Source organism: Macrobrachium nipponense, chromosome 35 (assembly GCF_015104395.2).
Source record: "Macrobrachium nipponense isolate FS-2020 chromosome 35, ASM1510439v2, whole genome shotgun sequence".
Lineage (NCBI taxonomy): Eukaryota > Metazoa > Arthropoda > Malacostraca > Decapoda > Palaemonidae > Macrobrachium > Macrobrachium nipponense.
In genome coordinates this window covers 34,564,169-34,580,161 of record NC_061096.1, presented here as the reverse complement: position 1 = coordinate 34,580,161, position 15,993 = coordinate 34,564,169, and the positions used below count along the sequence as shown (strand labels likewise).

The 15,993-nt window shown below is 38.7% G+C and overlaps 1 protein-coding gene and 1 long non-coding RNA gene across 3 annotated transcripts in view; one reads left to right on the top strand and one right to left on the bottom strand.

The window, feature by feature from the left end:
- LOC135208588 (uncharacterized) overlaps positions 1-15,993 on the bottom strand; it is a 123,109-nt gene that overhangs the window by 48,012 nt on the left and 59,104 nt on the right. The gene's annotated exons all lie outside the window — the stretch shown is intronic.
- Positions 1-15,993, top strand: part of LOC135208586 (protein stoned-A-like) — a 65,926-nt gene that overhangs the window by 16,875 nt on the left and 33,058 nt on the right. Inside the window, exon 1 of one of the 2 annotated variants that reach the window (XM_064240936.1) lies at positions 41-188. The exons of the other annotated variant lie outside the window; for it this stretch is intronic. The gene's annotated coding sequence lies outside the window, so the exon portion shown is untranslated. Of the gene's footprint in view, positions 1-40; positions 189-15,993 lie in introns of those variants that run through there. 2 annotated transcript variants of the gene reach the window in all.

Genomic DNA, 15,993 nt, shown 5'->3' with positions numbered 1-15,993 from the left:
CTCCTCCTTCTCCTCCACCTTCTCCGGCTCTAGTGGCTCCCTTCTGCTCTTGCTCATGCGCGAGGGGTTTCCAGGCCTGGCCGTCAGTTTCTCGCAGCGGCCATCTTGTGCTGACTGCGATGGTGGGCGAACTCTGCCGAAATTTTGACCGTTTCGAGACCATCAATCCAGATAACGATGGATTAATGGTAAGGAATTGTGGCCGTTGTCCCTCACAGTAGTGTACTCATTCCAGTTTACCAATCCTTGGCATCATTCTCTTGTGAAACCTCATTCCCCGTTTTTGTTTTCTTCCTTTTCCCACGGCGACGTTGACGGCAATTGGAAAGGTCTCGGACGTCGGCATCTGACCTGCGAGAGAGAGAGAGAGAGAGTGGACCTCTAGCATAGGAGCCCAGTTTCCAGAGCCATGTGTAGTCGGTCGTGAAAAGAATTGATCTATAGTTCAGGAAAAAAACGCTGGAGATCTTTTGGCACTGGCCAGTCGTTTAGCCCATCCCCTATATATACAACGGGAGGCGGAGGAAGGCTTGGAGGAGGAGGAGGAGGAGGAGGGGAAAGAGAGGGGGTCGTGGTCACCAGGGGCGCTGTGTCGAACCTCCTTGACAGTCGAAAGGGCTGGTTGGTGCAGAGCAGTACAGGAGTCCTCATAAGAACGAGATAAAGAGGAAAATGTAAGCGTGAATAGACGTGTGCTTGCTGTGAGAATCAATAACACAATACAGGCGTAGGCTGAGCAGAGGAAGAACAGTCCCTCGGCACCCGACAGGATTATTACACAGGACACCTAATCAATCTCATCAACAACAACATCGATGGAAAATACAACATTCACTACATCAACAGTTTTCATCATGTGAACTGCCGACAACAAAACACCTGTCTCTTTCTAAATAGTTTTTCTCTCTCTCTCTCTCTCTCTCTCTCTCTCTCTCTCTCTCTCTCTCTCTCTCTCTCTCTCTCTCTCTCTCTCACAAAACAATGTAAAACTGATCTGGAGACACACAGTTCTCAAGGGACTAAGAAAAGGCTTCCCAAATGAAATCACCTGCATAGATAATTGAGAAAGAAGTTATAATGATGATGATGATGGTAACGGACATGGTGATGATGACGATGACCCTGGAGCCAGGAGAAAGAGAAGAATGTGATGGAATTCACGACCTTCAGCGCACTGTACTCCTGCAGTTGGGGTCAACACAGGTCAAGGTCAAAACTGTGCATGGTGACCCGTTCAGCATCTTGGCTTTAAGATATTTCTTTCGCTTTCAGTGAATGGCCCTTCCAGTATTTGGTCAATATCCTCTCACAACAATGGAAGGGATGTTAATAGTTGTCCTTGTTGCCCTTCTTCAAATATTCCATCTCCAGGGATGTGATAAGACATTTCAGCATCTTTGTAGTGTGTTCTTTTTTTCTCTCTTATTTTTGCCGGATTGTTTGACCCAATTTTACCTCTGACATTCCTTGTTCCGCTCTTGATCTTGTTCCGAGACTTTATTCATTTGAAATTTTTCTAAATTTGTACGTTCTTTTGCATTTAATCATTAATCACTTTATCATCTTTACCGTTTTTATTATACATTTATCATTAGTGTTCGTATTTTGTATTTTGCACTGGAAGTGACTTCCACATTTTCTCTTGAATTCACAGTTTAATACGATAATTGAACCCTACAAGGTTCTGTTGATATATTTTTTTGCTTTTAAAACTTCAAATTACAAAGGAGGCGTTAAATATTTCACTAACTTTTTGTTGAAAATATTTCTCGGATAATTTTTGTTTTCTTCCACAGATCGCATGCACTGTGATTCTCGTCAGTAGAAGTTAGCTAGACTATCTCGTTTTCTGTTAGGCTCAGATCTCGAATGGAGTTTGCATGTTGTAGAATCAATGAGTAATTTACTCGTAGCAGCAAATGTTGGTCAAAGCACATATACGGTGCCTGTGTTCACCGCACGTGAAAGGTCGAGGGGAAAACCTTTCTTGTATTGATCGTTTGCGGTTCGACACTAAGAGTGACTTTGGGCCAGTTTAGCCAACGACAAAGGATATCAGTGGAGGTGCTATAAGAGGGGCAGACTTGATTCGCTGGAGCCCACTTTCAGGTTATATTATTCCCGGATTCACGATCAATGTAGCTGTGAACAATAGCAAGTAGATGCTTGTAGAGATGTAAATACTGGATATAATCATTTCTCTCTCTTCTTCTTCTTCTTCTTCTTCTTCTTCTTCTTCTTCTCAAAAAACTGTAAGTACACTATGGTCTTGGTGATATAATTATATATTATATATATATATATATATATATATATATATATATATATATATATATATATATATATATATCTATATATATACACATATGTATATATATGCATATTATATATAATGTATTATATACATATTGCATACTTATATACATAATCTTGAATTTATTACTGATTCTTCCTCTAGCACTTATGTCTACAGTTACAAATACTTTCTCTCTCACATACAGGAAATTTTTATTTTCTCTTTGGATTTTGTTGCTTTCATCATTGGCAAGCTCATCAAGTTTTATTCGAAATTTAATCCAATTTATTTTTTTTATAAATGACAACATTCAGTGTTTATCTATACATAAGGCTACGTGGCTTCTCCTTCCCTCTATACTGACCATAAAGGAGATCTCTCCGAACACTGGCCGTTTTAAAGTTCCCGAAAAGCTGGGCAGTGGGAATTTTGTCATTTGTGTAGTGGAGGTTTTATAGCTGAAGGTCGGGGATCTTTTTCCTTTAAAGGTCAGCTTTGACAAGGCCCATGGATATCAAAGTTTCCGACAGGACCTTGTAAATGGTGCTACCTCCCCTTTCCAGCCACAGAATCACACAGATGAGGGACGTGAAAACTCCGTTCAATGAAAATTTTGGGAACGGAAGTCCTTGGACAAGGACACAGTGACTTGTGCAGTTTTGGCATTGAATAAGCTGAACAGGAAATTTAAAGCTATTATATATATTATATATATATATAGATATATATATATATATATATATATCTATATATATATACATATATATATATGTGTGTGTGTGTGTGTATAGTGTGTGTGTGTATGATTGTGTGGGGTTATGAATGTATTATGTGTATGCATATGTATATGTATACTTATACATATAAACGTGTATAATACATATACATACATACATACATACTTGAGCCCCGTGGTGAAATCGGTAACATTCCAGCCTAACAAGCAAGAGTTCTCGCGACCATGTTCGATCTCTGGGAGGACTGACTGATTGGCACTCACTGCCAAAACCCACAGCACCGGTTTTGATTCCCAAAGTGAATTACACAAACGGTTTGTTATACGAAGCAAGTGGCCCCAAAGAGGTTTCTGGAAATCTGATGAGGCTAACAACGTATTCAGAAGCGCCCAATGAGAACAAGGAAGCTTACCCCTTCAGTAGCCATCTCTTCAGGGGGGAGGGGCCTATGGTAGAAGATTTTGTCTGTTTGTGTTTATATGTGAAGTGAAAGAGTGCAACAACCCGAATTCACTTGAGCCATACAGGAAATGATATTTGCTCACATGTAAATATTTCATATAAAATATATATATATATATATATATATATATATATATATATATATATATATATATATATATATAGATCGACAATGGCTGATAAAAGCAAAAGTGCTTGGTATAGACATTCTGCCTATCATTTTCCTGCTGTATTCGCTCATATATATATATATATATATATATATATATATATATATATATATATATATATATATATATATATATATATATATATAATGTTGTTTGGTGTAGGTAGCGATGAGTACATATACATTTTACTGCCATATTTGTTTGGCGATGTGGATTCCTAAATATGTATGTATATATATATATGTATATCAATATACATACATACAAACATACTAACGCACACGGATGCCCGGTGCACCGCATATCGATCGCCCGCATACATTGCTAGCTAAAGCGAGGTAATTGATGCCTACTCCCTCCGGTACTGAATTGTCTGTTATCTCGTGGGTCCCATTAAACATTAAAGATGGCGGCAGGTGTTTCCAAGGGAGGCATGGTCTTCTTTCCAATATGACTTTCTTTTCGTCACATGCAAACACACACACACGCACACACACACACACACACACATATATATATATATATATATATATATATATATATATAGAGAGAGAGAGAGAGAGAGAATTATAATATATATATATATATATATATATATATAATATATATGTGTGTGCTGGGTGGTGTGTGTGTAAATATATATAAGATTCGTTGTGTGTGTGTGTGTGTGTAAATGTGTCTGTGTTCTCAGAGACAGAAAAAGTGAGGGTATTTAAATCCACTCACACAATAGTCCAATTCATTTTCTAATATTCCGATGGATATCGAACATTTTTGAATACCAATTTGACTGTCTCACTTAACAATCTGATCAGTTAAGGGTCAGAATCCCAAACTTTTTTGTGACACCTCCCGAACCCCCTACTGCTTGTTAAACGTCCGTTCGGTTTTGTTCTCTCTCGTCGGCGAACGGGACTTCGCGGACTTTCGTTCCCCCCTCTCGCCATTCAATCTCGCGATCGATACCCCGAGTCGATACCTATTTTTTTTTTTTTTTTTTATGGGCGTGTGTTTGTGGGTGTCGTCCGTCAGCGGCGGAGTTCATCTCCTCTCGGAAACCATTCGGGAATTGGTTGATTGATTCGGTAGCAGCAGGAACTGGACTCTTACCTAGTCGCTGCCATCTGCCATGGCTGTCGATACCGTAGAGGAATCACTGTGCTTGTGTCATTTACGTGAAAAACAAAATATTCATGAGGTGCCGTCACTGTAAGGATTACTTTTGGTTCTTTGCAGCGTCCATACGGCCGCTAGCTGCAACCCCTTTCATTCTTTTACTACACCTCAGTTCATACTTTCTTTTCTTTTCCATCTTACTTTCCAAGCAAATGATTCACAGTGAAACTGCAAGGTGTCTCTCCTGTTACACATTTCAAGCATTTTTACTGTCAATTTCCGTTTCAGCGCTGGATGACCTCATAGGTCCCAGCGCTTGGCTCTCGGTCTAAATGCGACATTTTATTCTGTTCTAAATACCCTCCATGAAAACACTCACATCATCCAAACGTATATGTTAATATTCGCATGAACCTATAACTACTCCCTGACAATTGGACGAAATCAAATGTGTTAATAGCAACAATATACCAGACCAATAAGGATTATATGTTTGGAATAAAGAGAGCCTTTTCAACTCATACAAGAACACAAGTAACGCTCGCCTTGGAACATACATCAAAACGTTGCATTGTTTACGTTAATAACGATTGACAAACTATTAACGGGGAGTCTGTAGCTTTGTAGTTTGGAAAACTTTCTTATTACTACTGTTCACGGTACTAAGTCAATACATCTCCAAAATGGTTTTAACTGTTAGGCTCACTGAAGTACCTTTATTTGGCAATAGCCCAAGGGGAAAAATATCGTTCAATTGCAAAGCGCTAAAGAAAACAAAAAATTCTTTTAAATAATCCAAGCCAGTGCATGACAAAAATAACCAATACATATATACTAGGACCAAAGGAAACAAGAAAATACTACAATATAAACTATGCTCATATAGTTAAAGAGAAAATAACCATATACACCTTAGGTGTTAAGTAAACAACACATACTCAATAATTTAGTTATAAGAGAAACTAAATAGAAAAAAAATTCTTATACTGCCCATGTCCAAAGCATTCTAGTAAATACTATTATATAATCTGGGCCCTAAATACAAATAAGAAATGACTTCATTCAGCCGAGGCCCAAAGGGAACCAAGCAAATGGGGAAGGAAACAAGAGAGGTACTTAACCTCGAAGGAGACTATTCAAGGAATGGAAGAAACAACTCCGAAGGCCGAGAGTTATTGTCTCGTTTCTCCTTTTCCTTTCTTACGAAGCTCCATTGGACTGCTAATGGTGATGTAGTGTTATTAGGACCTGTCGCCAGAGGAGAGAGCATCGTTGTCTCCATTCAGAGTCTGATTAATAAATGGCCCTGAATGTAAGCTCCATTCTTCTTCCCTGCTGATGAAGAGTCCCAGTTCAGGACAATTTCCCTGCAGTGTGTATGTATGTATGTATATAGATGCACACACACATTATATATATATATATATATATATATATATATATATATAGAATCTATATATATATATATATATATATATATATATATATATATATATATATATATATATATAACTGCTTTACTCCCTTTAGGTTTCAGGTCTTCAGCAAGCCTTTCGGAATGATGCTGCTTTCCCATGCCCTTTTTCACTCCATTTAGCTACCAGGTGCAAAATTCAAGTTCAGTTCAACATTGGCACCATAGATTCGAACGGGCTGAATCTAAACCCAGTCTGCCACTGTCGGCAATCGAAATCGTTTCATCTTTCTTGTGAGGCGAGCAATCTCACCAACGGAGACTGTATACAGAGGGTTTCAAGACACAGTGAACTTGCGATAAATTGCTTGTAAATGTTGAAACCTACAGGACTAATATAAACATCCATTACTCTAGGCAACACCTTAAAAGGAATTAAAAAAAATGGGAATCAAGAAAAGTATGTGGCAAAGCAATTTCCTTTGAATTTCTGATTATCAAATTTCGTCCCGACTATCGTAAGGTATTATCGTTTTACACTAAGCCTCTGTCCATATGGAGAGAAAGCCTCTATTAGGCAAATTGTAAATTTAGTTAGTGCCACCCTTCTTGGATTTTCTGACGAAGAGAACATTAGCTTTGTCATTCAACCTCCCTCCCTACTGTTTGTGTCGAGTTCATTTAAAGCTTCAAAGATCCCATTTTGTGACCTCTTAAAGATTCAGGCTTGGACGATTACGAGCCTCTCACTGTTGCAAAACAGCAGATGAAGTCTTGAAGACGAGTAAGATGAAGCAATTATAATTATTAACGCAACGTCCAATCAAAACAGCAAATGGCGCAACTGGTTGATATATGCAAGTGCAGGCACTAATGAATATTATGCAGATGTACTCACACGAGCAAGCATTCCAGGAACCAATACGTGCGAAGAAATGTGTCGCAACGTTGCTAAGAATACCCTCTCGGCTGTATGCATGACTGTCATTATGCTCTCTCGAAAAAAGGTAATGAGCTCGAGAACAAAAGATGTCTTTCATTAAAGGCCTGAGACTGTTTCAGTGACGCCAGATGTTCAGAATAGTATGTTTGTGAGCTGATGCATGTTTACAGGTACATTTATGATTGAATCCATTATCATCGTCGTCAGCTGGGGATTTTAAAGTTAAGTCAGTAAGATAATGTAATTATCGCCACCTTCACCCAGAATAAATCCCCTCTGTGAAAAAACAATCTACGGCAATGTGTATTAGTAGATAAATAAATAACTATAATGGGTAGACATAGCAATATATATTACGTGCCATCTTATCCATACATTCGTCTGTCTTGTAAAGTACAAACTCCACTCCCACTTGACTTAATTCCCCCTCTAGGTGGAATCACACACATTTCGGTTTGGTGTCATCCTCCTGTCCTCCCTCTCAAGGGCTGATTATTATTTCTGCTCCCTCCTCTGAAAAGCTCTCTCCACCCCACACCCTCATCTCCATGAGGGGACTTAAAACATTTGCCTTATGGAAATGAGAGACAAAGAGAGAACCTGCCTTGTGCCTTCTATCTCCTCGTTCGTCTATAGCGCAGTCGAGGTTTTTGCTCCAGGGGAAGAATATCGCTAAAATTGGAGTCATTTCATATCACTCTGAACGCTGAATTATTCGCTGATTAGTGTACGTTGCAGAGGGAAGTTAGCAATGCAATTGCTGGAGGATGAATGGTTCATCACTTATGACTGACCGAGTTGAAACACAATCACTGGAAAAGGGTATTTTTCCAGAGAATTGCCTCATTCATTCTTTCCGTTAATTGTTCCGCTAGACTTTATTCATGACGCTCTTTGAAATAGGAGGTGAAACGTAACCAACCCTGCTGATACTGCTATCAAATTTTAAGCAGAAGTATCACTGACCCGGGAATCCGCTGAAGTGAAAAGAAAAAGTATACGGAATCTAATCTTGGTAATGAGAAGCATCCGCAAATCTATAAGCACCAGGACTAACCGAAGACCTTTTCAAGTGGACCATCGAGTAGCCTTAAGGTAAATGATGTGGATCCATGCAAAGTCATGCCAGATTTGATGGAAATCCACCCCTTCTTTCAACAGGGATTTAACGCACACCCTAAATCCGATACACACACACACGCGCGCACACATTCGCGCACGCATACAGACACGCGCTGAGGATCGATTGCTAGGAATGCAAGTCGCGAGCGAAAGGGATATTTCCAGGTAGTGGTAGCACCCGATCCCCTTCCACATGTCACCCCCCACATTCTCCCTTCCATTAGTATCTTATGGGCTCCTTTCTTTCCATTTACATTTAAGCGGTTGCCCTATGCCCGCTTCAGCTTTATTTTGACTCTGTTGCTACTTTTTTTTTTTCTCTCTCTTTTGTTATTTGAACTTCTAGCAGCCACTTCTCTCTTATTTGCTTTTCTGGCTTACCATCTTGATGAAAGGCAACCTACTGCAGCTTATACAAGACCACCAAGGTTTGCAGCGAGACTAGGGAACGCCCCTATTTTATCCGGGCTCGGGAGCGGCATGCGTGTGGAAAATAACGACGCCTTCCCCGACTCCCCCTCTCCGGCAACATATAATCTGGTACCTTCTTCCACCTAATGATGTAAGGAGTATCCTTTGAGCCTTTCTTCAATTATCTTATCGATTTTCGCCCCGCTAGCAAACGTCATATGGCTTCTATTATGGCAACACTTGACTCGTCTGTCTGTGTGTCTGCTTCTTTTACTGTACTTGTTAGTGGTCCAAGTGATGGAATATTCGTCTGTATTTTAACCATTTTTTTAAAAATTAGAATTGTATTATCTTTTACGTTTACCATTTGTATCCATTCATAAATAAAGGATGTGTGTGCACTTAGCAAATAAGCAAAAGACGTGCTTATTCTTTGTTAAGAATGAACAAAAGATGTGTTTACGTTTCTCTTTTTTCATGTACTTTTTGTGCATTTAACACGTTGGGAAGGAGACAAGCAATAGTATTTCTGTGTGCTAATCATAATAAAACCCTTCCCTTTTATACTTCAAAGGACAGAAGGTATATGCACAGAATACTAATGGATGGATTGACGAATGAAAAGATGGATGAATGATTGACTGACTCAATAATTAAAGTAGTTTGACATCAATAAGGATCATCGACTTCTAGCAGACAGACAGTTAATGCTTACATGTACGCATACATACATACACACGCGTGCACAGACACACACACACACACACACACACACACACACACATATATATAATATATATATAATTATATATATTATATATATATATATATATATATATATATATTTATATATAAAGTTCTCCTCGGCGTAGATAACATACTTCAGGGGGTACCATGATACATTAGTAGTGGGCCATAGTATTACGTTTCGGCACACAATTCTTGGTGCATCATCAGTCTGTGACAATAAAAGTAAATGCATTATAAAAAAGGAATTTCCACAAAATACAAGGGTAATTAAAAAATTATGGTTTAAAAAGAAAAGCAGAAGTTAAAAGTTAAAAAAAAAATAGTATTTTTTTTTTAACTTTTAACTTTCTGCTTTTCTAAACCATTAATTTTTTAATTACCTTTGTAATTTTTGTGAATTCCTTTTTTATAATGGCATTTACTTTTATTTTGTTCACAGACTGATGAAGCACCCAAGGAATTTGTGCGAAACGTTTTTTTAAATACTATGGCAATCTACTTAGTATCATGGGTTACCCCCTGAGTATGATATATATATTATATATATATATATATATATAAATATATATATATAGATATAATATATATATACATACCATAATACATTAGCATACATATATATATATATATATATATATATATACATAATATCATAATAACATACATAAATAATATAATAATATATTATATATATAGAATAATATAATATATATATATATATATATATATATACATACATACACCTATTTATCTATCCATATATATGTGTGTGAGTGCCTGTACGTGAGTCAGCAGTCATGTGCGCATTGCCAAACATATACGAAATCATGGAAATGCTTTCTTTGGCATAGAGGAAACCGAAGAAAGAGTTCAATCATACATCCTAAACGAAATTTTAATTTTCTTCAAAAAAATCCTAACTTCGTTCGGTGATTAATTCTCGTATCCGTCATGATGAAGCCTTTCTTTAACATAAAGATGGAATATCTTATCATCTTGTGGTAGCTACGTTTATTTTGTAATAACGGTCGAAGCAGGTGTTAGAATGTTTTTCTGTCACGATATATGCAGGACTAATTATAGCATTAATAATGACATATAAATCAGGTTTTACCAGTGTATAATGAAATAGGTAAAGCTAAATCATTATCAGAATTAGTGTCTTTATAAAAATTCGAAGAGATCGAAGTACAAAGACAAAAATAATCAACAAAGCATAAACAGTAGTATAAGTGCGAGAGACACATGCAATGCTACCTGGCGTTTTGAAGCAGTACAAAACCACAAAGAAAGGAGAAAAAAAAAAAGTGCCCGGTGTCAAGCACAGAACAGAGATCGACGTCCCTGAGACATTACTTCAAATTACCTCTAGCTGGACACACGGCTCGTGAGGAAGGGACTGGAAACGATAAAGGCGAAGCAACGGACGTGGCTGCTTTCAGTTTGATTACGTCTGGAACGGACAGCTAGTTTATGGCTTTTGTGTTGTGAATGAACGAACGAAGGAACGGCTCCATCGTGTATGACCGCCCGAGGTGACCGTGAATGTCGGTCACCTCAGCAGGATCGAACGGTTGGTAAGGTTCTTCTCGCAAACCAGCGACCATGGTAGCAAATACTCGCAGAGCAAGTGAGCTATGAAAATGAAAATATACATTTTATATACATAATGATAGCTTTGGAGTTTGTAGAAGATTACTTCGCCAGTAAATGGGCCTTTTTGGTCAAGTCCATGTGACTTTTAAGCTCCTCTCGAACAATAATATCAGTCTTTTCGTAACAACATAACAACACAACGAAGATCACGAATAAAAGAATAACATATACAAATATTCATTCTAAACAAGAAATGAAACATCGAGAGCTAAAAACTGCATCCTTTCCTTCCTCAACGATCGTTCCCGAGATCCTTTTTTTCCGTTATCTCTCTCTCTCTCCACGCTCGAGCACGTCCGGAACATTCAAATGCAAACGAACAAAGTTTCCAAGGGTCTTTTCCCTCAACTGATGTGGGAAAGAATCGTTTCAGTGGGTTTTTTTCCTCGACTCTGGATATTTTTCTTCAACCGTGGTGGCTCTTTTGCACGTGGGATTCAGTAGTCTTGCTAGTCTGTGTCTTTTCAAAGTTGTGTACCTAGATTCCTAGAATGTCTCCCTCGAACAGGAATGACAGTTCTAGGTCATTCCAGACTTTCTTCTTGGCCAACCAACGATTGGCCTTGCTAGAATTCCTTTCAACTGACCTTCGGTGAATTCAAGCCAAGAATGCGAAGAGATTTCAGATCTGATTGGCCCTGAGCCATCAGAGGGGCTTCATGTCGAACCTCTGAGGTAAAAGATATTAGGAATCAGTCTTCGTGTGGCCCACCGGTTGGTTAAGAACGTGACTACTCACTCAAAGTGCTCTTGCACTGCAGCTATTTTGATTTTTCCTTTATTTTCTTTTTTTTTCTATCTCGTCCTTTGACACATTCAAATCAATATTAATAGTAGGAGTAGCAGCGTTGGCAGCGTTGGTGGTAGTAGCAGCATCAAAGTAAAAAATGGGAAAGTGGCTGGTCATTACATTAACTTTACTCAACAATAACCTTGCATAATAAGATTGCATGGATATGTATGAGCATACTTACTATTGTAGATTCTGTTCTGTCTGTGGCCAGCTGCGACAAGCTGTAGTAGATTCACATCAACCGTGCATTTGATGTCTAGGCCAGTCACTTGCGACGCTCCTGATTGGCTGTTGATGAGCCAATGACAGGGCTGGAAACTCTCAGTCTCTCTCGAGAGTTCACATGGGTAGGATCTATGTTCCACCTCTCCTGAAAGACGTATACCTCAGGAGAGGTGGAATAGATCCTACCCATGTAAACTCTCGAGAGAGACTGAGAGTTTCCAGTCCTGTCACTGGCTTATCAACAGCAAATCAGTAGCGTCGTAAGGGACTGGCCTAGACATCAAATGCACGGTTGATGCGAATCTACTATGGCACAATCTTCAAATAATCTTTATCTTAAACACATCAGTATAACCGGCAGTCGATGTCAAGGAATTGGCAGGCAGCCCGGTCATTCTATATCGCAACAGATAAATTTCATCAGGAAATCCTCCAACTAAGATAAGGAATGAAAGAAGCAGAGAACAGATAAGCGAGTTTTTTAAAACAGAACAAAGGTGACCAAAGATAATTCCAAACCCCATGTGACCCACCCGACCTGACTAAATCTAATAATGTTTGCCAAATTCGCTAAGCGTTTTGCGTAATGCATGTAATTAGATAATGATGTTTGCTTTCTTTTCTTTTATACCTGGAATGCATGCAGTATCTTTTACAAAAAGACTACACTGGGGCTGACTTGTAACGTTTTGAAGCAGTAAATATATTAACCAAAATTGCATTTGCTTCTTATTGTAATGAAAACCAGTAGAGCTGCCAACAAAATATGAATAATACGTATCCAGATATCTCACAGGAAAAACGAAACCGTCACCATTTTCAACATTTCTTATTTTAAAAAAGACTTTCGTGGCTGCTTGCTTCTGCATGCAGAACGGATTTCCGAATCTTCTAATGACGTCTGTCTCACGGACGAAAAATTAGATTAAACATGCTCATTCTAATGAGGCTAATTAATGCTTGGAAAATGTTAACGAGAATGACGAAGAAACAAGTGAGCATAGGTAAATAACGAACAGAGCATCATCCTCATTTTAATCATCAGAAGGAAAGTCTTTCGTACGATATAAAGAGTTGGAACTGAATCTAACTCTGTTGGTTTCTCGGAATTCATTGTGACCCATTACCCCTCAATAGATTTCAAAAGGCTGTTACCAGTTCTTAAGCTTTTATCTGACTATCTTTTTAGTTTTCTGAAAAGAAAACTAAGAAAACTCTGTCTGTCCGTCCGCACTTTATTCTGTCCGAACTTTTTCTGTCAACCCTCACATCTTATAAACTACTGAGGTAAGAGGGTTGCAAATAAGTATATACGTAGATCATCCACCCTCCAATCAACAAACATACCAAATTGCAGCCCCCTAGCCTCAGTAGTATTTTTATATTTTATTTAAGGTTAAAATTAGCCATAATCGTGCATCTGGCAACGATATAGGACAAGCCACCACTGGGCCGTGGTTAAAGTTACACGGAAAGACATCTATTTTCGGTGGCTTTGATCATACGATGTACAGATAACTCGATTGCAACGAGTCAACTTCGGCGCGTTTCTTACTTGTTAATTTCTTGGAGAGGGAAACGCCGGACCAAGAGCGTTATGCTATTGCCTATTTTCTCGAGAAGGTCACAGCTTATTTACTGGTTGCTGTACCATGCAAGGACCAACCGGCGAAAGAAAGGCTGATTTATGATTATTCGTAGGCCTCACTGGCCATGGCCATCGACGCTTGAAATACACAACTTGCTAAACAACTTGCTTTTGATAAAACATTATGGGTAACAAATTGTCACCAAAATTATGTTTATAACAAACTTACTCTGTAGGTTTTCAGAATTTATCATTGTCACACTCAGCAGAACTATAATAAGTCTAGGTTAGTGACAAAAAATCGAGTGTCATAAGCTATATGAGAGACTTGAGAGTTGAGACTGATCTAGGAAATTAATTCAATAACAGAGAAATTGTCCAAGGTCTGACAGAAACTTCTTTGACTATAAAATACCCCGAAAATAGCAAAAATGCATCACAACTTCACGGGTACTTTTACTTAATTTAATTGTAGTAAATAAAATTACACTTGAATCTTGTAAACGTCTCATGAGAATATTAGATGCGTATTTCTGTTGGGGGTGGGGGGGGGGGCATATTTTGTCATTGGGTTATAATTACAGAAGACGTAATCCAGTGTTTTTCGAATTGTACTTTTATTGTGATGTGTGTGTGTTTTTTTTTTAATAATTTCGTGATCGTTCCCCCTCGCCCAAATATAAGGGAGGAGAACCTCATGAACGTCCACATATGCTGCGCCTCACTTAGCTACGTCGATGTCTGCATCATCTTGGACACTGTCCCAGTGGAAATCATCCTTAAAGGAGCAGATTAATTTCCCAAAGTTCTTCAATTACCCTCATTATTCTTCCTCGTTGTTCATACTCTGTCGCAAGCGCTTTGTCGTGTCTTTTATTGGCGGCCATTACTAAACCCTGTTGACAGGCTTTGGAATTCTCCTCTAGATTCGGTTGCCCCTCACTCCCCTAATCTGTCATTCGTTCCTTTTCTTGTTTCCCTCCTTTGCTAAATAGGAACGCTTCCGTCAGAAGATTCATGAATACCATTGAAATAGAAAAATAATTAAAATCTAAGGTGAAGCCTGAACCATGGCTGGTTTCATGAATATAATTCATTTCTATTGCATTTTGATTACAAGTCTACCTTATTTTTGCTTTGCTATTATATTTCAAGATACTTTATCTTAGTTAAAGAAAAGGCGGAATGAGAAACAAACAGTACTATGACAATACCTCTCTCTCTCTCTCTCTCTCTTCTCTCTCTCTCTCTCTCTCCATTTTCAGAAAAAATACCGAAAAGCATAAATTTGGCTAAAGCGTTCTTTTTGGGAGGTTTCCCGCATAATGACCTCCCATTCTTTCTAAAACTACTCCATGGGCAAATTTTGTTTTCGAGATTTTTTATTCACTTATCGCTTATTCTGTTTTGTTATTTTTATCTAGCTTGCAGGTAAGTAATTGATAAGTGGCTTTACAATGTCAGAACTGGACTGAAAATGTAAATAACTTCGAGGTTATAGGCTATCTCGAGTTTCACTTTACATCTACAGGCTGCTCTAGGAGCAATAGCCCGTGCTGGCATAAAGCCAGCTTAATCTCAAACAACAACACTTTACGTTTCTTTTTCTTTTGTTTATTCTACTAATATTTTTTTGCAATGAAAGTGTGCAACAAATGTTGTCATATACGTGATTTGAACTTCGAAATCGATATGTTTGCACGGGATAAAAACATAATAAGTGCAGTAAGAAACATGAATTCAGTGAAAACCATCTTCGTAAACTGGCGTCAGAAACGGACGTTCAATCCAGGAGAAAATCAATGCAACAAACCGAGTTAAGAAACAACACAATAAACGCAGGCTGGAACAAAAACACAGGTGGGAACAAAACAATGCACTTCCCTGCACCGGCCCCCCCACCCCGCCTCAAACCCACCCACCTAATGCAGTATCGCCTGTTATCAGAATTCAGCTCGTGCTCCCTAAATAGGCGGAGGCGGAGGCGGAGGAGGAGGAGGAGGAGGAGGAGGGACGCCAGCCGATTTCAGCAGCGAAATTATTCTGCTGCGTTTGAGTTTTGGAACCACTCTACGTCGGGGACACTAGGTTCTTGGAGACTCACTCGAAGAAGGGGACGAAGGCCTGTAGAAAGTTGCTTGAGACGCACTCAGAGAGGAAGGTGACCTGAAGAGTAGTATGATTAGTAATACACTCACAAATGAAGGAGGCGGCCCTGGAGGAAATCACCAGAGGCACACTCAAAGTAACATGAACGGCCTGGAAAAGGTTGCTAAAGATACAATCAAAGAAGACGAACGTGACGGAGAT